General features: G+C 43.3%; 1 protein-coding gene across 4 annotated transcripts in view; it reads right to left on the reverse strand.

Moving 5' to 3' along the window:
- Positions 1 to 24,750, reverse strand: part of MAP3K13 (mitogen-activated protein kinase kinase kinase 13) — a 72,020-nt gene that overhangs the window by 34,060 nt on the left and 13,210 nt on the right. For all 4 annotated transcript variants that reach the window (XM_041487012.1, XM_041487011.1, XM_041487013.1 and 1 more), the window contains exon 3: positions 12,362 to 12,507. The gene's annotated coding sequence lies outside the window, so the exon portion shown is untranslated. The remainder of the gene's footprint in view (positions 1 to 12,361; positions 12,508 to 24,750) is intronic.

The following is a 24,750-nucleotide window of genomic DNA, read 5'->3' on the forward strand; positions in this document are numbered from 1 at the left end:
TTACTATTACTATACAACAACAACAGATTTAAGGATTCAAACTGAAATATTTTACAACAACAAAGTAAACAAAGTAAAATTTCCAGTTTACTTCACAGAGGCCTTACAGCCCCACATTTCCATATGAAGGCACTAAATGTTCCAGTCCTACCAACAAACAGTATCTTGGAATTTCCCTCCCCTTAAAGAACTGAAACACCCTATTTTCCTCCAAAGAGTAGCATTAAAATTAATTAATGTCTGAAAGATCTTTGAGGATGAAGATCAATATCACAGTGCTGCTTTCAGGAATCCAGTGAATGAATCAAAGCCTCACTTTAATTCACGTGAGGTGTCAGACTGGTCTCAGGTAAACTCGCTCACTCCCACGCTTGTTTTTATTTTTATAGTGGATATGAATTATTCAACATTTGCGAAGCACATTCGACATGTAAATGCTACTCACACAAACTTCTCAGTACTAAGAGCTTATGTGCTTCACACCCTGTACTAAACTCAACAGCTCTCCATGAAAGTACAACAACTCTTGGGATAGGTGCAGTGCTCTGGCCCCCGTCACCCCACACCAGGTCCATGCCTGGGTGCACCTGCTGGGAAGGGGAAGGACACTCGAAATCCAGCTGGCAGATCTGGGATGGGAAATGACAGCAGTACTAAGTTGTATTTAGCAAGCACCATACACGAGCAAAGAGGATTACTCCTCGACAGAGGCAGCACAATGCCCCGCTCAGGAGCCTCTCGTAAGCCTGTATTAGTGACAGAGCAGGGTTAGAGGTGTGAGCCTGCTCCACTACAGCTTTACGTGCTGGAAACACACAAACAACACAGAGCTGGGCTCTGTGCTCCTGGGCCTGGCACAGCTCATGCCACCCAACCCTGCAGAGCCCAGCACTCAGCACACCCCAGCTGGACCACTCCTGGGCTGCAGCTGATGGCCCAACACCTGAGCATCTCCCCAGGCCCACAGGATGGTGAGGCGGGACTTCCTGTGTTTCAGCAGGAGAGTCACAGCTGTACAGCCACATTACTGATTTTGGTGTCCTCCAGAAGGTAACAGAGATGGGGGACAGGATAAGCATTCCTGGAATGAACAGAGATCTCCATTCCTCCAGCCCACCATGCTGGAAAAAGCCCAGCCTCTCACCCCTGCCAGGACTTTCTCCTTCCTTCTCTCACAGCACCTCGGTGCTATGTTACCAACAGCTCCAGAGGGAACAGCACCAACAATCACAACTTCACCAGAGGGTTATAAATCACAGACTTTACATAGACAAATCTGCTCTTCCTCCTGGCCTACACCCAACTGTTGCCAAAGCCTTTGAACCCACTCCAACCACCAACTTCTCAGCTGAAGTTGTAGCAGGGAGAGAGCACAAAGGTCAAAGCACACACTGAGTATTTATAGGGGTGGGAGTAACTACACACAGAGCTGCTGCTCCTGGCCCAGCCACAGCTGCCAACTTGGTATTCAGCCCTAAGTAGTCTGTGTTTTGGGTGAAATATTTACCCCACACTACCCAGGAGATGAAACTGATTTGCTGCAAAGACACAAAACAGGAGCCTACAAAAGCCTCTGCACGGGATGTATTTTTGCCAAGGAGGGATAAAAAACAAAGTCCCATAAACTGGACAGAGCTTGGTGAAGTGCCAAACTCCTGAGAGCTCTGGAGGTAACACTTGCCTCAGTTGACTCATTTGGATTCAGTTATGGCTGAGAACTCACTGGAAGTTGTACAAGCAGTGAACCTGCTGCTGCCCTCCTCTACTGGGATCTCAGGTCAGAACTTGGCTAAAAGGCTCAATGCACCTTGCCCTGCCTGCCCTGGCCCCAAGGACCAGAGCTGAAGGGCAATCAGAACTGATTTAAAATCTGTTCACACAAACCATGCCAGATTTCTTTTATTTTTATATATTAAAAGAAGTTTTATTTTATAACTCTGCCATCTTGAGAAGCTCAGCTCTTAATAATCCACACCCCACATCTCCACTACAGACAGCCTGGAACAGGTACCAGGCAGGAACAACTCAAGCCTAATCAGCACCATCTCACATTTGCCATAAAAAAAGTCCTGAGAAAACAGGAAATACTTAAAACTTTTCTTATCCTGCCACTGCTTAGAGCAGACCCATGTTTAAATAACTCTTAATTGTGAAAGGTCTTACCTAGGGAGAGATTTTCAAATAAACCATTAGTCAATTTTCTGATCCACTGGAGATAAGCAACTTACCTAGTCTTTACAATAGGAGATGAAAAAGGGAGATTAAAAATGCAACCAAAAAGCCCCCAAACATAATTAAACCCAAGTTCACCAATAGCTGGGGAACAGTGGGAGTCCCTACCATTTATTCTGTGCTAGAAGTTACTTGCTAATTCCAGGCACAAGGGTCAAAATGAATGCCAGCTATAAATTTAACTATCAGGCAGCAGGGGACAAAGACAAATCTGAATGACAGAACCGTTCCAGATCAAAGACTCAGACTGGAGGGCCCAAAGACAGAAAACAAATCTGAGGTTAGAGCAAAACAAACAAACAAACAAACCCCCCACTACATCAAAATCTGGATTTATTTGTGTTTCTCAGCGGAAGGCTGTCACAGACAGAGGGTTCAAAGGGCTGCCTCTCTCTAGAAACAAAACCCGTATACATTCATTCAGGAGCACAACAAAAAGGACAGTGACAAAAACTTTTAAACCCGTGACAACTCTACCCTCCCCATTCTAGGGTATCCCAAGGTGTCTCTGGCTACGCACACAGCAGGTACTGTGGAAAGTGCCCACATTTCCCAGCCAGACTGACTGCATCTCTCTCCTTTCAAATATTTTCATATTTTCTCCCTCAAAATTATTGATCCAAATACATTCCTTCATCTTCTTCTACTGAACAGATTGCCTACTGCTAAAATCAGTATATCCAAACACATGGGCCTGATGTCATCTTTCTCCAGATCTACTTAAAATATCCCATTTTTCATTTACTTAAGGGAGACATGTGGTTTGATATGATTAAGCTACTGCAGCACCTAAACCACCCCCCAAAACAAAAATAAAGAGAGCTCTTCTTTTCATTGGGAGCAAACATGACATCATGCCCATTCAGGTGAGCAGGAAAATGACAAATCTTGCCCCAGTGAACAGTATCGTTAACTGCAAAGGTACTCCCAGCTCCCTCGTTTATTAGGAAAATGAGGGGTGAAAATTGTGTTCAGCACATCAGAGACAGCTCAAACTGCTATTTTCCATAATACAGGAGCAAATTCTTACCCAGCTGACTAAAAGAAAAACACACCTCCTCCATCTCAGAAATAAAATTAAATTATTTAACACCATAACACACAAGAGGAATTGTTTGATTAGCCCACAAGGAAAAAAAAATACAATAATTACAATTCTGCCTCTTTACACTATCTAGTAATTCTTAAGTCATTGCCTGTATATTCCATTTATATCCATTCTCCATTGCCATTCCCTTCCCCTTTAAAAGGGGGGCACAAGAAGATAACGTGCAAAATTGCAAGTGAAAAATGTCCAGCACACCGACAGGCAAAGGCCAGGCCAGCTCTCAGATTCATATGCAGTGATGGATAAATTAAGGTTTCACGTTTCCTCTTCCCTTTCTCAGCATCATTTTTTCAGCCCTTTCCCATCACAAATGCAAAATCCATCTGTCCTTCCGAAATAAATGGCGAGAGGGGAATGCTGACCATGAAACACCACACACAAACACACGCCCCTCACAGAAACACACACTTTCCCCCAAATACTCACAAGGATGAAGATTTCCTATGTGATGCTCCATTTTCTTGTTTTAAAAAGATGGAAGGCAAAAAAAGGAAAAAAAAAAAAAAAAAAAAAAGGAAGTGTTGCAAAATAAAAGGAAATTCCACCCACACAATCCTGCAGCCTGCTGCAAAGAAGCACCGAGCGTGCTGACGTCACGGATTCATGAATGGATGGAGACCGGGCTGGATGGAGCCCGGCGGGGCTGCGCACCGGCAGCGCGGCCGGCAGTCCCCGCCCGCCCCGGCCCCGGCAGCCCGAGCCCCCCGAGCGGCGCCGGGCCGGGCCATCGCCGCGGGCCCGCTCCCGCCGCTCCCGGAGCAGCGGCGGATCAAATAACGGCCATCTGCCACGGGAGCCGAATGCGCTCGGCAACCAGAAAAGGAGCTCATCGCCGCACCGGCTTCTTACGGGATTACAAACCCCGCGTATTATTATTAAAATAACTAAATATAAACATGCACCGGGAGGAAGAAGCGGGGAGAACAATGGGAGGCTTGTGTTTGATTAGCGATGCAAAAGCACCAGTAAAATAAAAATAGGAGCATCAACAAAACCCCACATTCGGCTCCAGTCAAACATTCCCGGCAGCAGGCGGACAAGCTCTCAACCTCAGTAAGGTCCGGGAACAAAGATCAGGGCAGGCAGAGTTCTGCAGGACAAGCTCTCAACCTCAGTAAGGTCCGGGAACAAAGATCAGGGCAGGCAGAGTTCTGCAGGACAAGCTCTCAACCTCAGTAAGGTCCAGGAACAAAGATCAGGGCAGGCAGAGTTTCACACTCTGGCTACATAAGGCATGGTGGGCACATCACCCACTCCCCTTTTCCACTCCAATCCCAAGCCAACGCCAATGGAATACACTTTACTGTGCAGACCAGAGGCAAGGACACCCAAATCTTTGGCAGAGTCCTGGTAACCACCTGCAAGAGCAGCTGTCTTTCACCTGGACAGGGGAGGAGCACAGGTTCTGCCTTCTTTTGATATCTTTGAAACATGAGAGAAGGAACGGAGGGATGAGCATGACAAGGAATGAAGGTCAAAGTTTGAAGGATAACCTGGGCTGCAAGCTGTGCAATTACACCATCTCAGGGTTGACCAGAATTCATCCATTTGTCCTCAAACTCCTTCTGAACAATTTGTAACCTCAAAATTATTAAGAGACAGAATTTCTATATTTTCACCACACCTTTTCCTAGCCAGTAGGAAGCAATTATGCCAAAACAGGGTGACCCAAAACATACTCTGGTGGGGCACATCTGAAAACAACGTCTGAGACAATCCTACCTTTCCTTATAGAAAGTAGGTAACATACGAAAATTAACCAGGATATAACAACAACACAAATCTGGGCTGAAAAAACAAGGATTTTGTGCCTACTTGATCTCATGTGAACAGCACCACTGATACCAGCTTCTGCAGAGGGAGGAGGAGGGCTTGGATTTTGGACTGTGGTTTCTGAATTGAGACTTATAAATCTGGCTAGGAAAATGCAAAGGAATGCAAATTTCCTATTACCTACTTTCAAGATCAAAGAAACCACAAATTTAGTTTTGCTTTAGAAATATCTCTTCTTTAAGAGCTAGAAGTCACTAAAGCACAAGATTTCTGCCCAGACAAGACCACTACTGAGCACTCCTGTGGAACCAAGAGGAGGCAGGATGGAGGGATAGAGAGAGATGTCTCTTCTCCAAAGGGATCACTTTGTGGCCCCATTTCAAATCCCAGCTGCACCTGCTTTGACTCCCTGCCTTGCCCTCCAGAGCCCAGCACTCAGCTTTACACCACCAAGAGATGGAGACAGCTTCCAGATTTCCCTGGCATTTTCAAAACAGACAAAAATGTTAATTTACTCTCTTGCCCTAAAGGAATCAATTCAGGAACTAGAAGGGGGAGTACAGTAGCACATGCAAGAAGTGGAAGAAAAGGAGAAATATTGCTATAGAATTAGAAAAGTCAGAATAAAAATAAAAGGAAAATAATTTTCAGAGGTTTCCAAGGGCTAATTGCAGTGACATTTATTAAAAAAAAAAAAAAAAAAAAAACCAGCAGAGAAAATAAGTGGGAACAAAACCCCAGGAGGACTCCAGGAGAAGAAAAGAGCTTGTGTACAGAATCTGAGATTTTTTTTGTCCATGGTGGCTTGGTTCAGTATCCTAACACTTGATTTCATCTATGCCTCAACACCTCTGATTAAAATTTTTAAACACTAAGGTCCTGAATTTAATACAAGGTAATATCTTAAATCATTGTGAAACAAAAAAACAACCCACAATGTCCTAAAATTGATGGTTGCTACACGATTATGTTGTGTTGCAACCAGGTGAGTATTTTCATAGTACACATTACACAGCTCCTTTGATCAGTAACTAAGTTGATCAATATTAAGAAAGAGAAATTATTCTCCTCCCTCTCGCTCAGACAAAATCATTGCTAAAAGCAGGGAACTCAAGTATCAGATGCCAAATATAATTTGGCTCAGTATTAATGTGAAAACAAGGGGGAAAATGTACTATATACAACAAGGGTATAAGATACTAAAAATCCAAAGTTCTTAAGGGACCACAAGAGTGCCAGTGAAAAGTTGACAGGCAATAGGATTTCTGAAAGGAATTATGGGCAACCAAGTTACTAGACCAGTAGGAGAAATAACAGGCTAAACTGATGGCAATGGGTGCAAAAAGAAAGTTAAAAGTATTTTTAAAAACGAACTAGTTCACCATATTTGAAAAATACAAGATAATTAAGTATTTCCAAGCCAATTAATAACTAATAGAAATGTTATACAGCATCTGCTAGGCATAACATTTCTAGTTGGCACATCCTATTGATTTGAGCCCAGTCCTAAAATAATCATTATAACAAGTTCTCCAATCCTGTGACCTTCAGTTTTAATAAACTGGTGAACAACTAAAATCACAGAAGACTGAGAATACCAATATTATGCCAATACTCAAAAATAGCATACGTTGTTATTTGTAGGCCTTGGCAACTTGGGAAGAAATCCTAAGCCAACCTTTGACAAGGAAGGATGGTTCTGCTGCCCTGGACCAGAGGCTGAGTTATCCCAGGATCCTGCCTCTGCCAGTGGCCCATAACAGCCACACAGGGAAGCACAAACCCAAAAGAAATCCTTAATGCTCCCCATGGCATATTCCACTGACAACAGCAGAAAATTAGAAAGGAGATGGGAGTGACTCCAAGGTTAATTTCATAATTATGCAGCACTAAGGCTGTTAATAAACCTACTCAGCACACACTTGGAGGTACAAGAGGGACTGCTCTGTGAAAAGTTCCTACCTGCATGAGTAAATAAGTGAATGGAGACAGCAAATGATTCTCTACCAGGCAAACGTTTGGGTAAATATTTGCATAGATAAGGTGGCATTTCATTGTCAAGTCCTAAACACCTGTGAAACCTTGAATCCACTCTTCCCAGCCCCAGTGTGTGTCCCTCCTGTGAGTGTCCAGGAAGGAAGGAATCAGAATCACAGAATCAGATGCTTGTTCATGCTGTCATTATGTCCAGACCTGACCTGGTGCAACTCGCCTTTCCCTTTTGTAAGGAGCAAAGCTTCTATTTCACATCCTTCCAAACTTGCTGTTTGCAGAGATTTATGACTAGACCCTATCTGATGCCCCACACATTCCACAAATATCAGTTACAGGAGATTGGAATATTGTGAAAAAATTGAAAAAACTGAACATGTAACACAGTAGTATAGGCCAATTTTTTTTTTTTTTTATCTCTCTTACACACTCAATAGGGCAAATACAACACAATTTTAAACCAGCTGTCTCAATGGCACTTCAGTAAGACCAGAAATTAAATGTATGCATTTATCATATAGGATTTTATCCTGAAAGTGCCCAGACCTGGGACTTTGAGAAGTCCTCCCTGCAGAGGCAGGTGAACAAAACTGTAATTTGACAAGACCAGCATTGAGATCTGAGAAGCTTGACCAGAGGAAAAGAGAAAAAGCTCCAAAATGGGACATGTGCAACATCCAGAGAAAGTGAGCAGCAATTCCAGTCAGGAGCCCTGTTTGGAATGGGAGGCTGTTTACAACAGGACAGCCTTGGTGATTTCAGACCCCATTCCTGAGTCAGCACAGCCTAGAGCCCGTGCCTGGAGAGGAGTCCCACACAAATTAAGGGGTAAAACAAAGCTGTGGATAAGTTTTGGTCCCCAAATGCTCCTCTACAGACAAAAGGGCTGTGCCCAGAACATGGCTCAGAGCCACTCAGATCAGAAACTTGAGATGTGCTTCTGCTCTCTGAACAGCAGCTTCAGTGAGCCACCAAGAGATCTCTGAATCACAGAATCACAAGGTTGGAAAAGACCTTCAAGATCATCAAGTCCAACCTGTTCCCTGACATCTCAGCTCTCTGGGGCTGCTTAAACACGAAGGCAGGGAGTGGAAACAGGCACAGACTCACAGATCTGCAGTACCCCAAGGGAAAGCTCCCCTTCTCATAAGTGCATCCCTAAAAGCTACTCAAGAAAACTCAGACACTTGTACCACCACTGCACAGTCTCCAAACAAAGTGCTACAAGTGCTGTTACCCAAGGGTGAGGTTACTTACACAAAGCCACCTTCCACACTGTAGCCTGTGTACTTTTGAGTGTACTCCTGACGGGTAGGAGCACATAACAACTACAGGCACTTCCTTTAGCCTTGTATTGCCTTCAGCAACTCTCCAGGAACTAAAAGTAAAATAAAGACACTAAAGGCACTAAAATACAATGACAAGAAAATGACAAAAAGCACTATGTGTTTAGGCATGGGGTTAGTAAAGATTCCTTTTTTAAGGAGTTTCTGAGTGGCTTCCCCTCCTCTTTCCAGGTGAGCCCTGCCTTTGCAGCTCCAGTCTGTGTAGTTTTAGGAGGAGACATAACACTGTAATGTTAAGAACATGCACTGATGAGGCTGGGAAAGTTCAAAAAACTACATTTGCAGACTACCTTCTTCTGAAGGATGGCAGCCCAGCTCCTGGGACATAAAGAGAAGCTCTGGAATTCCATCAGGAAGGAAAATGGTGCTACATAAGAGACATTACAGCTGCTGAAAGGGCAGCTAATGCAGCAAGTCAGCAACAGCCTCCCCAGATTGACAGTGGTGGTGGCCAGCTGAGCAGAGGTCATGAGAGAAAACCAGATCTATTTGTTCAGAGAAACTGGCACAAAATAATATTCCTCCCAGAGAACAGGCTGAAATCAAGTCTTCCATAACAATAATTAACTCTAATAGGGTTCGCAGCAGTGAGAAATACTGAAGAAAAGAATTTTAAAAATAAGTATTCATCAATGGCAGTTATAAGGGACACCTGCAAAGCCAGCTGAGCCACTGTCACTTTTTCCCTGGCAGGTGAGGAACCTGCAAAAAGCAATGAGAGCTGACAATGAAGCCTCAGTATTAGTGCCATATGGAAAGAAAAGTCCTATAATTTATGTTATTGCCACAAAAAGACATGAATAAATGGGAAGCTATTGCAGGGAGGAATTAATGAAACTGAAGAAGTGATTAAAAAATGCAGTCCAATTCCCCAAGGTCAAGTGTTGTTCAGAGAAAAAAAATCACCTGCATAAATATAGAAACAACTGCTGAGCAGCTGCACTGTAGATAAGGATTGGGGATGGAGAGGATCAGAGACTGAGCACAAATTATAAATATCCCGTTGTCACAAACAAAGGCAACTTTATCCATTGACAGGAATACAAATTCCTGATCCTCTCAGTTTTGATGAAGCCTTTGGGGAAGTCCACTTTTGGGAAAGGCTTGCTGGGAATGTGAGAAACCACCCAGAACAACAAGCAAAGGCAGATAGGTCACCAGGTGAGCTCTGAGGGATGGGGAGGTAACTCACTGAGGTGGCTCAGTCTGGACAGAGTGAAACGAAAAGCTAAGAATGAGAAATTATATGTTTCTACTTAATACACAAATGGTTTATTCAAAGAAAGAGGGAAGTCCTGCTCCACATCTACAGTGATCAGGAAAAGTAATGGACTCAAAGTGCAAGAAGAAAAAATTACTTAGGCTGTAAGAAGAACTTTTCTGAATGGTAAACAGTAAAGCAGCAGCCTAAGGAACTTGTTTCCTCTATTAGGAAGGAAACAAAAATCATTTCACAAAAGCTGTCCAGCAATAGTGATATTGCTTTGATGCAAAAGATCAAGATGAAACCTCTTGGAACCTCTGAGGGATCTTCTGTGAAGATATTGAGGCACTGAAAGCTTTACAGCAGCAGCAGAAGCTGAAAAATTCCTCTGATCTTTTGCAGTGCAAAGTCTCACCAAATTTAATCTTTGTGTCCTTGCTACTGTTACACAACCCCTTCGAGGAGTAATATTCAGATTTTCTACCAAAAATCCTACAAAAACTGCTGAAAGCCCATTAAGATAGCAGAACTCAAGTCATGAGACTGCCAGAATAAGGCTCTATATTTAGTACCAACAGTTTTCTCTGTAGTACTGTGATGAAGTTCCTTCAAGAAGAGTGGATCAGCTCTATGTAAATATTCCCAAGGCAAACAAAACCTGCTCAGCATCCTCCCAGACCCATGTCACTCATGAAGCTTTCAGTAGGTTTTGCGTCAGAGGTCACTGCTTTTTTTTACCTCCCTCCCATGAGACTGCTGCTCCCCAGTGCTCACTGCAGACTCCAGAAGAGTCCTCTTGATCTGTGTGAGGTATCACAATGCAGAATTACTCCATTCAGGAGCTGTGTCAGCACTTTAAATAGAGAATATTGGAGTTTAGAATGCTGAACTTGTCAGCAGTGGGGTTTGGGCCTTGCTTTCAAGCACAACATTGGACACTACAGTATGATGGAGAAAGCACCCCGAAAGGGTCACTGCACAGCCCACCTAATATTTTCTGAATTAAATCACAGAACTGATCTTAAGGGACAACCAAAAGTTAAACAGACTTCACCCAAGGGGCACATCAAACTTTGCCATTGTCCTAATAGTCCAGCCCAAACCACCAGCTTTGTATTGCACAGTTTTGTACTTGCCCATCCTGGGAAAAAACGGCACCACATCAGTAAATTCAAGTCATGGCTAAGAGAGGCTGACTGAGAGGCATGTTCAAAAGCACATCAGCTGAAGCATTAACCCTGGGACCCTCCAGAGCTTTGCAGAGTGTTTTATAAGCTCCAGTCCTCTATAAATGTCACAGTCCCCCTTAGGGCCAGACCCTCCATCCTCAAGCCTCCTCTACCCACCACTACCATACAGAGCACTCCCATACCGAGTGCCTTGCCTATTAACTACAAAAAAATCAGATAAATTAGAAGCAACAATGTCGATGAAGCAACTGATGAATTGTCACTGATGAAGCAAGGACAGGGTGGTTCAAGCAACTAATTGCTTTCACAGAGATGGAACCAGGTTCAAATCAAGGGAGAATTCAATTCTTCAGCAAAATACTTCACCTTAATTATAGCTCGTAACAAGAGACAGCCAGAATCTAAATATATGGATGCTCTGCCTCTACAGCATCCACTACTCCTCACAGAATGGGTAAAAATTGACAGCTTTTATATTAAGAAACAAATCCCAAAATGTAGCTCCATCGCACATCTTCCTGCAATCCCACTCAGAGGTGGCTCAGGCACATCCTAAAATTATGTATCTGTAGCTTTCTCTGCATGAAGTATCTCTGCACAACAAAGATCACACAAACATAAAGAAGATGTGTAGAACAAACCCATTTTCAGTCTCCTCAAGTGAAACAATTACTTTTTCTTGTATTACACAGATACCCAGCCACTAACTGAAGAAAACTCTAATAATTTTATAGACAAGAATAAATTCTTTTTCTAGCAGCATCTGCAAAGAAACAAGCAACTATTTTTTACATATTCTTCTAAAGTTAATTCCCCAAAGCTTACAGAGTTTTTATAGAATTAGCTCCTTTTCAGTTCTTCACACAGAGAGATATATGTGGTTTGCTAACATACAAGTTTTACCACTTAATTTTTAATACCTAAAATAAATGTAGTTAAACTAAAAAATTGCATATATGACACAGAATCAAGAGATTATATATTTGTAGGAACGGCAATATCCAAAACAAACCATCAATTTCTGCATTTCTGGAATTCTGCTGGTGTCTCTACTCCAGCTACAACAGCCTGGATTCCTCTGAGAATCTGCATTCTCCAGCCAATCACCAGGGAAATACCATGTAAAAGTACTCCTAAGAATGGAAAATAACATGCTAAGCTGTCCCCTCACAAAATCAATACACCTGAATTAACAGATTCAAATGCTTTCAGACTCCAAGTTACATTGGAAAAATGTAAACACTAATTCCACCTCCATCTGTGCACCCACCCCTCTGGCACTTATCCCTTCCTGTTACTCCCACGGGAGCTGGATCCCATCAGGTCTCTGCAGATTCAGCAGGGAAATGGCTTTGGACACAACATAAAACAAGAAGGTGAACTCAGCTCATCCCTACCTTAGAAAGGCAAGAGTATGTAGAATTTTAGGACAACCACAGAAGTGAGCACATCATCATTTGATATCTCTGAGTTTCTGACTAGTTACTACAATTTGAATACGAACAACTGCTGGTACCTGATCATTGTTCCAGATGCACTGGAAGCCCATGTCCTCTTGGCTCACTGCACATGTGCCTCCTCTTCAAGTCACAGAAATCAAGCTGTCCTCGGAAGCTGCACCATGGGTAGTGTTGAGGACAGTCCAGCACTGAATTCTTCTCTCTGGAAAGAACAAGGAAGCTCAGAATCCTGCTGAAGTGCATTGAAAAAATGCTCCCCAGATCAACCCAACACATCCCTGCAGCGCATCGTGATGTTACGTGGCACATCCGAAGGCAGCAGAGAACATCCAAAATTAAGTATGCACTTTCAAAAAGGAGCTGGGAGTAGAAAAATACCTCAGCATATTTAGTACATCCTTTCTTAGCACAGGCACACACTCTATAATCCTTTTATGGTACAATTTTAATCTAAATTAAGCAAGCAGCTCCAGTAAAAGAGCTCAGAGCTTTCCACGTTACAAAATTACATCAGGATTGGATTAGCCTGTAAAATAACATACTTCAAGGTAATCTATTAATGATATTTTACACTTAATTTTATACTCAAACTCCAAGCTATTTGTTTTCCTAATTATAAGCAAATTTTAGGAAAAGCATGACTTACTTCAGTCCTCCTACGTACATACAAGTCAAAATATCATTATTCCTGTTACTACCAGAACCAAGCAAAGAGACAACAACTACTGAGACTCCCAGTCCTGAGCCCACCGCACTTTTTCCACCCCCCCACCCCCCTCTCCCCCCAAATTTAACAGGCTGCAAGACTTAGCCCAGCTCTACACAAAATTAAAGATAAATCAACACCTTGCAATTACAGAACTTTAATGCAAACACTAAATCGCCTGGTCTTAAAAGAGTTTCTCTCTACCTACACATCTGGTTTTCCTCATATGCTTCAGCCTCCTTCAGACAAGCAAGCTACTACAACACTGAGGAAGAGGGTTAGAAATTCCAGCACAGTGACTTGCCAGAATTAAGAGACTTTAGACAAAAAAAAAATCCACGTGGCACCACCTGCCTCATGTTCTGCACCACCATTCGGTTGCTCTCAAGGCCACTCCCAATGTTTGGGAAGTTCACCACATTCCTAATTTTTTGTTGAAGTAGGAGCAAGGGCCAATTGTATTTGAGAAAAATACTAAGTTTTGTCACCACTGTAATTTCATTTTATATCTCTCCTTATCTTTGCTGGTTTGCCACAAAAACAGGACAGGTAATTCCACATTCCCAACAAGGAAAAGCTTGTGAGGTCTGGGTCAGGCTACATTCAGAGGCTCTGTTTGGGCAACAGGAGGATGATGATATAACAATATTCTTGCACAGGAAAGTACCAATTTGTAGCCTCTGTGGCCCCATACCAGGACTGCATTAACTATTTTAATTACAGAACAATTTCAAAATAAAATCTAGAGTAAACATACATGTATCTTAACAGTTTTATTAGACAAACTGTAGAGTTTATGCTTTATGTATAAAAAATGTAAATATTTGCCTTTGTTCACAAGAAAATTACATGGTTCTACTAAATCAGTTAAAAAAAGCCTCAAAAGCCAGTAATTGTAATTTTTCCCACTATTTTAAGACAGGAAATAGCACATGTAAATACAAGATTTATTTTCTTGCCTAAGAAAGCAAATACTGTAAGCAATACAAGATATGAAACAATAATAAGCTTAAAAGAATTAAAACCACACAAAATAGGGGGGGAAAAAAATTCATTGGAATACCTTATCCTTGTAAACACCAATCATACACATGTATAGGAGGCAGCAGAGAAAACTGGAGAGATGTTCACAAAAAACATGAGACACCAGATGCCCAAAGTTGGCCAAATGCCACTGGAATAAATTACCGCATTTCACATGGAAAAAAAAAAAATGCAGGTTTTAAGGGCAGGTTTAAAACCACCATTTATAACTGGCAGCCAAGGTGGGAATGCTCAGTGCCTAAATGGGAAGGGACTCGTGGGGCTGAAGGACTTTCAGCACCAGAGAGTTCAGCCCTTCCTGCAGTTCCATTTACCACCACCTTTTAGAGCCTTCGATTGGCTTTTAGCACTTGCTTCCCACATCCAACCTGAAAGATTTCATGCCTCTATAATCCAGTCCAGAAGCCAGCATGGTGTGTGGCAGCTTCAAGCTCTTAAGGATGCATAAAAGCACTTACTCACTGTGTAAAAACTGCCAATGTGAACAGGAGAGACCCAAAAGCCAAAGGTGTGCACTACAGAAATCACCCCCACTGGGAACAGGGATACAAACACACCTGCTGATTGAATTTGCTTTTTCTCCTTTAACATAATCATTGTGGACCCAAAGAATTCTTTCAATCTAGTATTTCTCATCCTACCAAAACACCAGCAGAATTCCAAGTATTTGGATTCAAGTGCAAACCCCTGCAGACGGATTTTTGTTTAACAAACTGAACAAACACAACATTATTTGCTTCGAAATTCTTCTACTTGTGGTGAAAGCCGAGCTGTGCTGAAATCAATGGGACTGTTGGCATTGTTTTCCACTGAGCTGGAATTTCATTTCCTGTACCCCACTTCAGATCTGCTAAAAACCACTAGAACAGAGTTTTGACCTTTCACAACAACAACTACAGCTCAAAATAAAGCGTTTTGTGCAAAATAAATACTTACAGGGCAGGTTACGTAAACAGCATGAAAGCGGCAGCTGGGGCTTGTTCCTTCAGAGAGAAAACTTTGCCCCCAGCCTGGCTGCTCTGGATTAATGATGTTCCTGTTCCATACCATGGCTTTGAAGCCTTGGGAAGTCCCTATCCCAACCCAGCAAGGTGGAAAGGTTTGTTATTTTAACTGTTGGCTAATAACAGCTTATCAGCAAGTTTTCAAAGGTTAAGCTCAACACAAATGCATGGCAAAAGTGCAAGAAAAGGACAAGGGAAATGTTGAATTAGTGTTCCCTCTCCTCCTGCCCCTGCAGCAAGGGACAGAACTCTCTCATACCCCACATCCTGCAGCAATGCCAGCAAAGAAATTTGAACCAAAACTCCTGTTTGAACTGAAAACATCTCAGAACACAACAAAAGTGCCTTCTTTCAAAGGAGGAGCTTGCTTTGCCTGCTGCATTCCCACTGGCTGCCACACGGGATGGAAAAGCTCACCAAAATCTTTAAGTTTAGTCCTTAAATACAAGGCAGTTTTATTACTGCTGCCAAATTTATCACTGACACCAAGCTCCATGACAACTCACTGGAAAATAAAAACAAAATAAAATCTTCAATGTAGGGCATGCTATGATTTTTATTTCTATCCCAATCATGTTACTGAACTATAAAGGGCTGATGCAACCTTAAACCAGAAAAAAAAGCCCAGTTACAGACTCATTACTAATTCATCCTGGCTGAAGCTGCATACCAGCAGCTGCTACCTCTCTCAATTAACAGCAAATATTGAACAGTATTGTCATTTAACGGTGTTTACTGCCTGCTGCCCTGTCCACTGCCCGTTTTCAAATGCTCTGGCACATTTAAAGCATCAACACTAATAAACAGAGCTTAGTTTAACCCCTTATGTACCACAGCAGAAGTGTTTTACTCCCTTCCTACATTCATTGGGTGCTTGGCAGAAGCTGAATCCCAAGGATGCAAGGTGCCACCAAAAAGGGATTTGTAATTCAGAGGCCCACAGGGTGCTTGGCTTCCGCAGAAGGCTGAGCACAAGTGTGAAAAATGATGGGAATAACTCCAGCAGAGCAGCCCTTTAGGAATTATTGCCAAAAAGTTGAAACAAAAGACGAGAAAAAGGAGGAGACCACACATTCAGCGTCTGCTGTTGAAAATTTAGAACAATAGAAACACAAAACAAATGGGGTAAAATACTAAAAATAAAGCTATTCTTCAGGGAGAGCATATCAATGCTGTAATTCCTGATGACCCCATCTCTGCACAGCGGAGTCAAAAGAGCCCTAATTTGGACCTCCCTTCCCTCTGCTGTGCCCACAGCTGCCTTTTGGCCAGGCTGGGTTGGAAGTAAATGATTATACAAACCGCGCAGCCAGAGCAAGAAGCTGCAAGTGCAGCACTTCCACGCTGCCACCACAGGCACCTCCGTGCCCTACCTGCTCCATGGTGTCAAGTTTGCTAGAAGCCATTGCTGTATAAGGGACTTTTTCATTTCCATGCTGTGTTCCCAGCACACCAGCAGGAGGGAGCATCTCCAGGCTCTCCTAGGAGCCCACTGCCAGCTGGGCCAGGGCCAACACATGGATACCAAGGACCTGGAGAAGGGAGAGGATGATGGGCCAGCCCAGCTGGACTGCAAGGTGCACACTGGAAATTTAGATACTACAGGAAAAGATCAAGGAGCTTCTGTACTGCATTTATTAGAGCAGAAGCTAGGATAATGCCATTCCAGCTGATCCTGAAATTGGGGAATTCAGTTATTTCTGAGGTACCTGGACCTTTGTTCTACTCCTCCTGCAGAGGAAACAAAGCATGGGAGCCCCAAGGAGTAATGCTCTGAGGGCTTGTCAAATACATGAGGGAATGGCTTGGAAAACTGGGCAGATGAATGTAGGCCCAGGCTCTGGCCAGGGCTCTCTGTGGACATCCTTTCCTCTGGTTAGCATCTGGCTGCAAGTCCCCTCATTTTCTCAGGTCCCTCTGCCTGTATCCTGTGCAACTCCAACAGCCAGCGTGGTTTGCTGGGAGGATTCCTTCCCTCTAGGTTCCCCCAGCACCTTTGAGCCCATGGGGTCCGAGGTGCTCAGATATATCAGGTGATATGACTAATACCTGCCATCTGCTCATTGTTACCTTCCCTCTCCTCTCCTGAAGAGGAGTCAGCACTAAAGTGCTCCTTCTACTCGATCTATTTTAGGAGCGTGGGCTTTCAGCATCCATGCAGCACTGCTTTAAGCTAGCAAACTTAAATCAACCATGCTCTGGAAGGGAAAACTGAGCACTAGGTCCTGTAAAAGTCTCTGGCAAGGCTCAGGAACAATCCTTTTCTTGCAAAAGTTATCTGCACTCCAGCGTGCCCAAGGAACAGAGCCATTGCCCAGGTTTCACTCCAGGCCACAAAGCAGGGGCAGATGAGATGCAGGCCTTGGGAAGCATCCCACTGCTCTCCATGGAGACCAAGCCAGCCACACAGCTTGGAGCATCAACAGGCAACGTGCTGCAGCACTGGGTTATTCCCTGCTTCCAGCAGCGGGGAGCTCCTACACAATCACACCACCTTGGAACAGACCAGGGAACAGAAATGGGTACCAATAACTGAGGGCACATGTCTGCCCATCAGAATGGGGGGAAACCTCAACTCAACCTCAACAGAAGCATTGATTCTACCAGCTGCTCCCCATATGTCATGGCCAAGGGAAAAAAGCAAACTGGGACACAAAGGAAAGATGGGGAGAGAGGCCAGTGGAGAATAATTTGATTTCACTGTATTTCTTAGAGGAGCTGTGTCAAAATGCAAAGAGAAAAATCATCATAGTGTAGGAGGCTGAAAGATTGGAGATGGAGCAGTGAGGAGTCTCTGGCCCCATAAATGTTTAATTTGAGCAAAGCAGCAGATAAGTAGTAAGCACAGTTTTGCTGCTGATGCTGAACTGCACACTCCTGCTTTGATTTCTAGATGACACACAGTGAGAATGAAAGTATAAAAATAAAATAGGAGAAAAGCACTAGGGAGATTTTCATACCTGACACTACAGACAGAGCTGCACAAGCCAGCCACACACTCGGCTCCCTTCCTGCTCTCTGCTCAGGGCAGCAGCACCAGGGAGCTCTGGAGTGCTCCCAACCCTGAATTTCACAGCTCTGCCAGCCCAACACAGTGCAGGGGATAACAAGAGCTACTGCACCACACCTGAGGAAGCAGCCAGGGCTGCAGATCACTGATAAAAGGCACCATGCTGCCTGCTAAGAACACTGTGAAACTGGAGAACCACAGAAGGAAGATGCACATGGAAACACAGAAGAAAATGGATTCCCAGAGCCCTAGAAGCAGAAAAAGGACCAACCTGGAACTGTTCCTCTTGCAAAACTATCAAGGACTGACTTTCTCCCTGTGCTCCTTTCCTAACAAATAAAATTTATCATGAAGATAAGAATTTATTCTTTCCCCACCAATTCCTTGAATGATTCCCATCCCACTCAAAACAGTAAGCTCAAATTGGTCAGATAAATCCTCAAGAAAAGTTGCTAATTAGTGTTTCTTCCTGCCCAAAATGCAAGAAGAATCTGAAAGAGAAATTAATGCATCCCATGACCCCTGTGAGATCTCCAGCTGAATTCTTCTTCCCTTTCCTGCTCTTTAATTCCCTTAGATTGTCACCTGGTCAGCATTATCTGCTTCTTTTCCCTTCACCATCAGAGAGAAGCCTATTTTCCTTCTCTCCTTAAATCTTTCTCAACTCAAACTTCACTCTTTTTCCTGCATCTATATCCACTTCACACTGGTAAGGTAGGGAGCAGTGAATGACAAATGCTGCTGAAATCTGTCCGGCCTCTGGAAAACTTCCACACAACAAGTGAAGGTCATCCAGGAGTGCAGATTTTCTCTTTTAAGAGCACAAACATATTGAAAAACATATACACTAGTATTCTTATATATTGCATTCTCCTCAAGGCTGGGAGGAAGTGACAGTGAGACGCAACTCCAACAAGCAGTTTTCTGCTTGTGAAAAAAATTAGGAGAAAACAGAAACCCACAGCGTAGCCCTGATTAACCTCCAAGGACACAACCACTCATTGTAGGTAGACACATCAGAAGTCTCTTTTTCACTGCATTTAGCTGCAGGGGAAAACCTTGCAATGCCAGGACAGCACCCTAGACTCTTCTGCACATACCTGACACAGGAAGGTGTCACCTCTGATAAAGCAGGACCTCAATTGTCACTGCCGGCTGCTCTGGATTTTCAGCTTCCCAAAAGCTGATGTCATGGCATTTCTCCTTGTAAAACAATGATCTTTGCAGGCCTCTGGAGAAAGAAGCCAAGTCCAACACTAAAAAGATACAGATGACAAGGAAAATGCTGGTGTGCACTGCTACTCAAATGACAGAAAGCATTAAACACTTACACTGACACATTATGATGTGATTCTACTGTAACTGCGATCTCCTGTGACACAACCATGTCATTTTTTCTTCTGAGAAACTCACTCTGCATATACAAGGTAGATGGCACTGAGTAAGGGAGGCAGCTCCATCTCTTACCAAACACGGATGACCTCACCCTGGTATGGTACCAAGGCTGCAGAAGGGAGAACACTCCAGGGAACCAGCTCGAGGACAGACTCACAGAACAGCTCAGGAGACTCAGCCAGTCAATGCTTTGTGCCAGGGAGGGTCACTCATTACCAGGACCAAGGTGACACAGTTACTCCCCAAACCAGGACCCTCTGCCCCAGAGGAAAGCACAGACATATTAAATAGCTCAAAGGTTGATGGTTTTAAAAAACCTATCAAAACCTTCTTCCAGCCATCACCCAAGCTCCACTTGACACCTTGCTTCTCACTGGAGAGTGAAAAGGAAACCTCCCTCCCCTCCACTGACAGCAGCAGCTCCATCCCTCCAGGACATAACCAGCTGTAAATATTGGCTGGAAATACGCATTCCCACTGGGCACTGGCACCTGTCTGTAATTGCTGGCAGCAGGGGGACCAGGGGAGTCTCTTCTGTGCCAAACAGTAGACAAAACAAACCAAAGAAAAAAATAATGCCACATGCATATACTGCAATACATGAACCTACACAGCATTGGTGGGGCCACTACATCTGTGTTTAAGCTGAAATGAAAACATTTTAGAACAGCTATACTAAACTAAAGAACAAAAGCTGCTTATAAGCAAAATGACTGAAAAGATGCTGCATCCTTTATGCTGGAGATCCAAGGTGAGGAAAGGCCACAAGGGTATGTGGCCAGACCATCAGAGATGGATCACAGGCCTGCAGGCCTGGACATGAACAGTGGTCCTAGCAGAGATTTTTCCATGAGTATTACAACACAGTTCATTCCATAAATACAACCTCAGCTCGCTAGAAATGCTTTTCTGACTGAGCACAGTAAAGAAAACACACTGTGAGGAGAAGACCCAGGTTAATCAATGTTCTCTGTGTGTGTATGTATAGTTCAGCCACATCAATATAGACTGTAAGATATTTTTCTCCATTTTCTTCAAGCAGAAAGTGTTCAGGAGTTCATTTAAGTTTTTAATAAGAAATTCTTTACACAAGATGATCAATAACCCAGGGTTTGGGAAAAAACAGACAACTATTAGAATTTTACTGTGGTACAGTATTTTCTACTCCTACCAGGTGTCTGTGTAAGCTGGGTTGCAAACCTGAAGGTCAAAGCTACGTGCTGACATGGACTTGTTGACTGACACCAGGAAAACCAAGAAAATAGTAAAAAGAGCACACAGGAAGAAGGCCAAAAGACAACTCAATACGTCTTGTGAAGACTAGACAAAAGTTTATGCAGGAGAAAATTTCTGGCTGGGATACAAATGTGAACTCTTCCCTGAGAAACAGCCCAGTTCACCTGCTGAGTACCTGCCAGCCATTCCGTAGGAACACAGGATGAATTTATAACCTGGTAACTTAAGGCTGAATAGATGGAGAGCAGTAGCAGGTGGCCTTTGATATCAAGGTCTTTGCTATTGCAGCTTCAGTACCTTCTCTTGCTCCAGGCAATCACTTGATCTCACATGATTCCCAGAAAGACCAAATTCTACTTAAGAGGTTGCAACAAAGCTCAGGAAACATCTTCTCTCAAAAGACATCTTGGGAAACTGAAGCAATCAGAATGATGAGGCTTTTTGCTCCTGCCAAGTGCCCGAGGTAACAAAGGTAATCAAAATAAAGGCACAAAATAAGATTCTGACTGTAGATGGTCAGTGTCTAATACAGGGATGATATTTCAGGGTTGGATTTTGTGAATATAATCATCTGAGATGACAAGAATAACAATTTCCTTTAGCACATGAGACTAGCTTGCAGAGAAGAGAAGAGAAGAGAAGAAAAGAACACCCAGTGGTCCCTTCTGCCTCCCCTGTGGGTTTGCCTTTCCTCTGTAACAAACAGGTTGATCAAACTGTTTCCTTCCCATGTGCTCCATGGGGAGGGAGGCACTGCAGACACAGGCTCGTTGCTCTCTGTAATTTAAAAGCAAACGTGTTGTACAGATAATGAATCTCAGCTACACAGGAGCATATGTATTTTAACCTGAAAACCACAGAAACTAACACTGATGTTGCAAAATACCAACCAGGGAGACTAAGAGAAGGGACTGTATTTTTACCCAAGTGTGAGAACAGTTTCTCTTGCTCCAGACACATCATGAGTTCAGAATGGGCAGAAGTGTGTTCTCTAGGCCCTGCAGTATCTCCTGGAAGCCTGAACACACTGGTCCCTTTCTTGTGGTCACCCCAGAGACAGGCAAAGGGCAGGACAGAACCATCAAATTAACTGCTCAGGAGTATTGCATTCAACACTCCCTTGGCCAAGGGAATAATGGAATGAGGGATGGAGGGTACTGAAGCCAGACTGCTGATAGGAGAATAAAGATAAAGCACTATCAGAAATTAGTCCTGAAGATCAATCCTCAAGCACAATGCTGAGTTAGCTCCTTGCAAAGAAGAGCAGAGCAGAACATCATCTCCTTTAGCAAGGAGCCCATTTCTTCTCACAGGTCCCTTATTGATGGTCCCCTGGGACTAGAAGGCTGCTAGCCAGAAAAATATAAAAGTTCCTGGTTGTGGCTATTGGGCACACAGCCTGCACAGCTGCCTATGGAGTTGTTGGCTAACACCACATCACCTTCTCATTCCTCCCACTTGTCTTGCTACCCTTGCACTTCCAAAAGAGACTAGAAATTGTGCTTCCTGAGTGCTTCCCAGTGAACCACCACGGGGTGCAGCACAGAGGAGGTCAAAGATTCCTCTCACACAATCCCTGTCAAGGTCCTGGTCCTTCAATATGCTGCTCAGAAATGTTACTTCTACTGCAGTGTCACAATCCAACACCTCAAGACATGACAGGAGAAAAACATACCTTAGGAAAAGGTGGGAAAGGTACACTTAAAAAGTACTTGATGCCATTCTTCCAAACATTTAAGTATGAGCTAGACAGTGAAGGTGGTTTACTGGAGCCTCTGAGCTGCTGTGCCCTCCCTGCTTCCAGCACCAGGGAAGCAAAGCCATGGGATGAGGGTCAAACTCCTGCATGGCCAGTGTAGCACAGTTTGGTGGGACTTGGTTGTAGAGAAATGACTCAAAATGGCTCAAACATCAGGTTTGAAAGCAGAGAAAAAGCCTTTCCTGACAAACATGCAGGTCAAAGAAAATCCCATATTCCTCTGACATCCATGTCTTACTGCAAATATTCATCTAGTTTGTTTTTGGTTTTTGTTTTTTTCTTTTTTTAAAGGCACCAGAAAGAATGAAAATCATTCCTAATGCACTTACATGCAACATTAGTCTATTTTCACTGGTGACTGCTACTTACCCTCCTTCCATTCCAAATTCTGTTACTCTCCCCTCGAACCACCAAGACTGAGAGCTGACACGTCCCTCACCCTTTCTTCCCCTCTCGTTGAAACCTTATTTCCACTGCTCTAATAGTTCTTGACTTAACTGGGACAAGGAAAATTATTCTGGGCTTCTCTGTCCTAGCAGTTAGTCTATTCTGTATTAACCATCCAGAGCACTGCAAAATCATACTGAAGCCCCAGGCAACCATTCTAACGCTTCCTTAAATTCTTGCTTTAATCAAATTGCTCATTTTTACTGGACATGTCTCTAGCCACATATATATATATATTTTATATATATATACACACACACACACACATATATAAATACGTATATATGAACTTGTTGTATAAAAATCCATCAGTGTTAAGAAAATTCAGGGAAGCCCATTTAACAGCATTCATTCCAAGATCTCACAATAAGCTCAATTTCTACCCAACCTTAAAACAGAGCTATTCCTTATGCAAGATGGATTTTTTGCCCATCCTTTTAAGCAAGATGCAAAAGCATTTATCACACTTAAGAACAGTAACTTCAGTAAACAGTACACACAAATGAAATGTATAATTGCATCCACTAGTTTAGGCATGGAGCTGAAAGGCCTGGCTTTCGAAAGCTGGCTACACAATGGCTCTCTTGGCCTGTTTTAATCTAAACTATCCTATTCAGCCACCCAAGCCAAAGGAGAGGAATTTTTAGGTGCACTCATCTCAAACTCTCTACTTTGTATCACCTGATGTCCAATATCCACACCATGGCACCATTAATTTCTTTAAGGAATGCAAATTCATTTCTGCACAACCCCATTTTTCATAGCAATGTAATTACAAACGTGGTTTGGCTGATGGCAGCAGCAGTTTTTGAACAACACCAAGTGCACCTCTGAAGGGATGAGCTCTTTACAGAGTAAAGCAAACTGCAAACTGCAGTGATCTACACCTTACTCCATTACAGAGCTGGGCCATTTCTGGTGGGGAAACAGCAAAGGAAAATTTTCTGTACTGTACTGTAAGAAAGCAAATCCCTTGCATTTTTCAGAAGGCACTTCCCAAAAACTGCCAATCATTTCAACTGCAAGAGACAGCACACTACATAAATGTATTATGACATTCTAGAGAAGTGCATCCAGAAAAGCCTTTACTTGGAGACACATAACCTGTTTGGAAGCTCTTCTATCAGGAAAAAATCAGGGCTGGTTTCCATTTCCTGGAGTCTGTGCCCGAGAGAAGCAACCAGTCTGAGTTCACCAAGCTACACTGTCCAGTTTCTCAGTGAACACTCTCCCATCCACGAGCAAGGCATTAAGCACCAGCTCATTCTGCAGCCTCCACTCTGCCCATCCTGGGCTGGAAACAGAGAGGGCTGGCTGAGGGCTGCTATCAGCACAGGGCAGAGCAAATAAAGATACCAGTGTAATCACCTTTGAGATAAGGCAGCCAGTGCAAGCACAGCTGTCTGCAAAATACACACCAGAGAAGCAGGAATGAAAAGTGTAAGCAGGAGCTCCGTTAGACCTGAAATTACCTGGACTGAGATACAACATCCTCTGCTACTGTTTGTTCTGTCAAACAAACATTAAGTCTTCCCCTGCTTACCTTCCCTCTCAGGACAGAGCACAACCATTTAAGAGAACATAGCTCCATTTTTCAAGTACAATAAAAAATACAAAGTAGCAGCACACAATCAGGTTTTGGGTGGTAAACTATGCACACTCTTTTCCCTCCTAAGTTACAGCTGTAATAGAGAATGCCAGGATAAGGGGGAATGGTTTTAAACCAAAAGATGAGAGATTTAGATTGGATGTTAGGAAGAAATTCTTCCCTGTGAGGGTGAGGAGGCCCTGGCACAGGTTGCCTCATCCCTGGAAGTGTCCAAGGCCAGGATGGACAAGGCTTG

This window comes from Pyrgilauda ruficollis, unplaced genomic scaffold (genome assembly GCF_017590135.1).
Source record: "Pyrgilauda ruficollis isolate IOZ18807 unplaced genomic scaffold, ASM1759013v1 scaffold79, whole genome shotgun sequence".
Classification (NCBI taxonomy): Eukaryota; Metazoa; Chordata; class Aves; order Passeriformes; family Passeridae; genus Pyrgilauda; species Pyrgilauda ruficollis.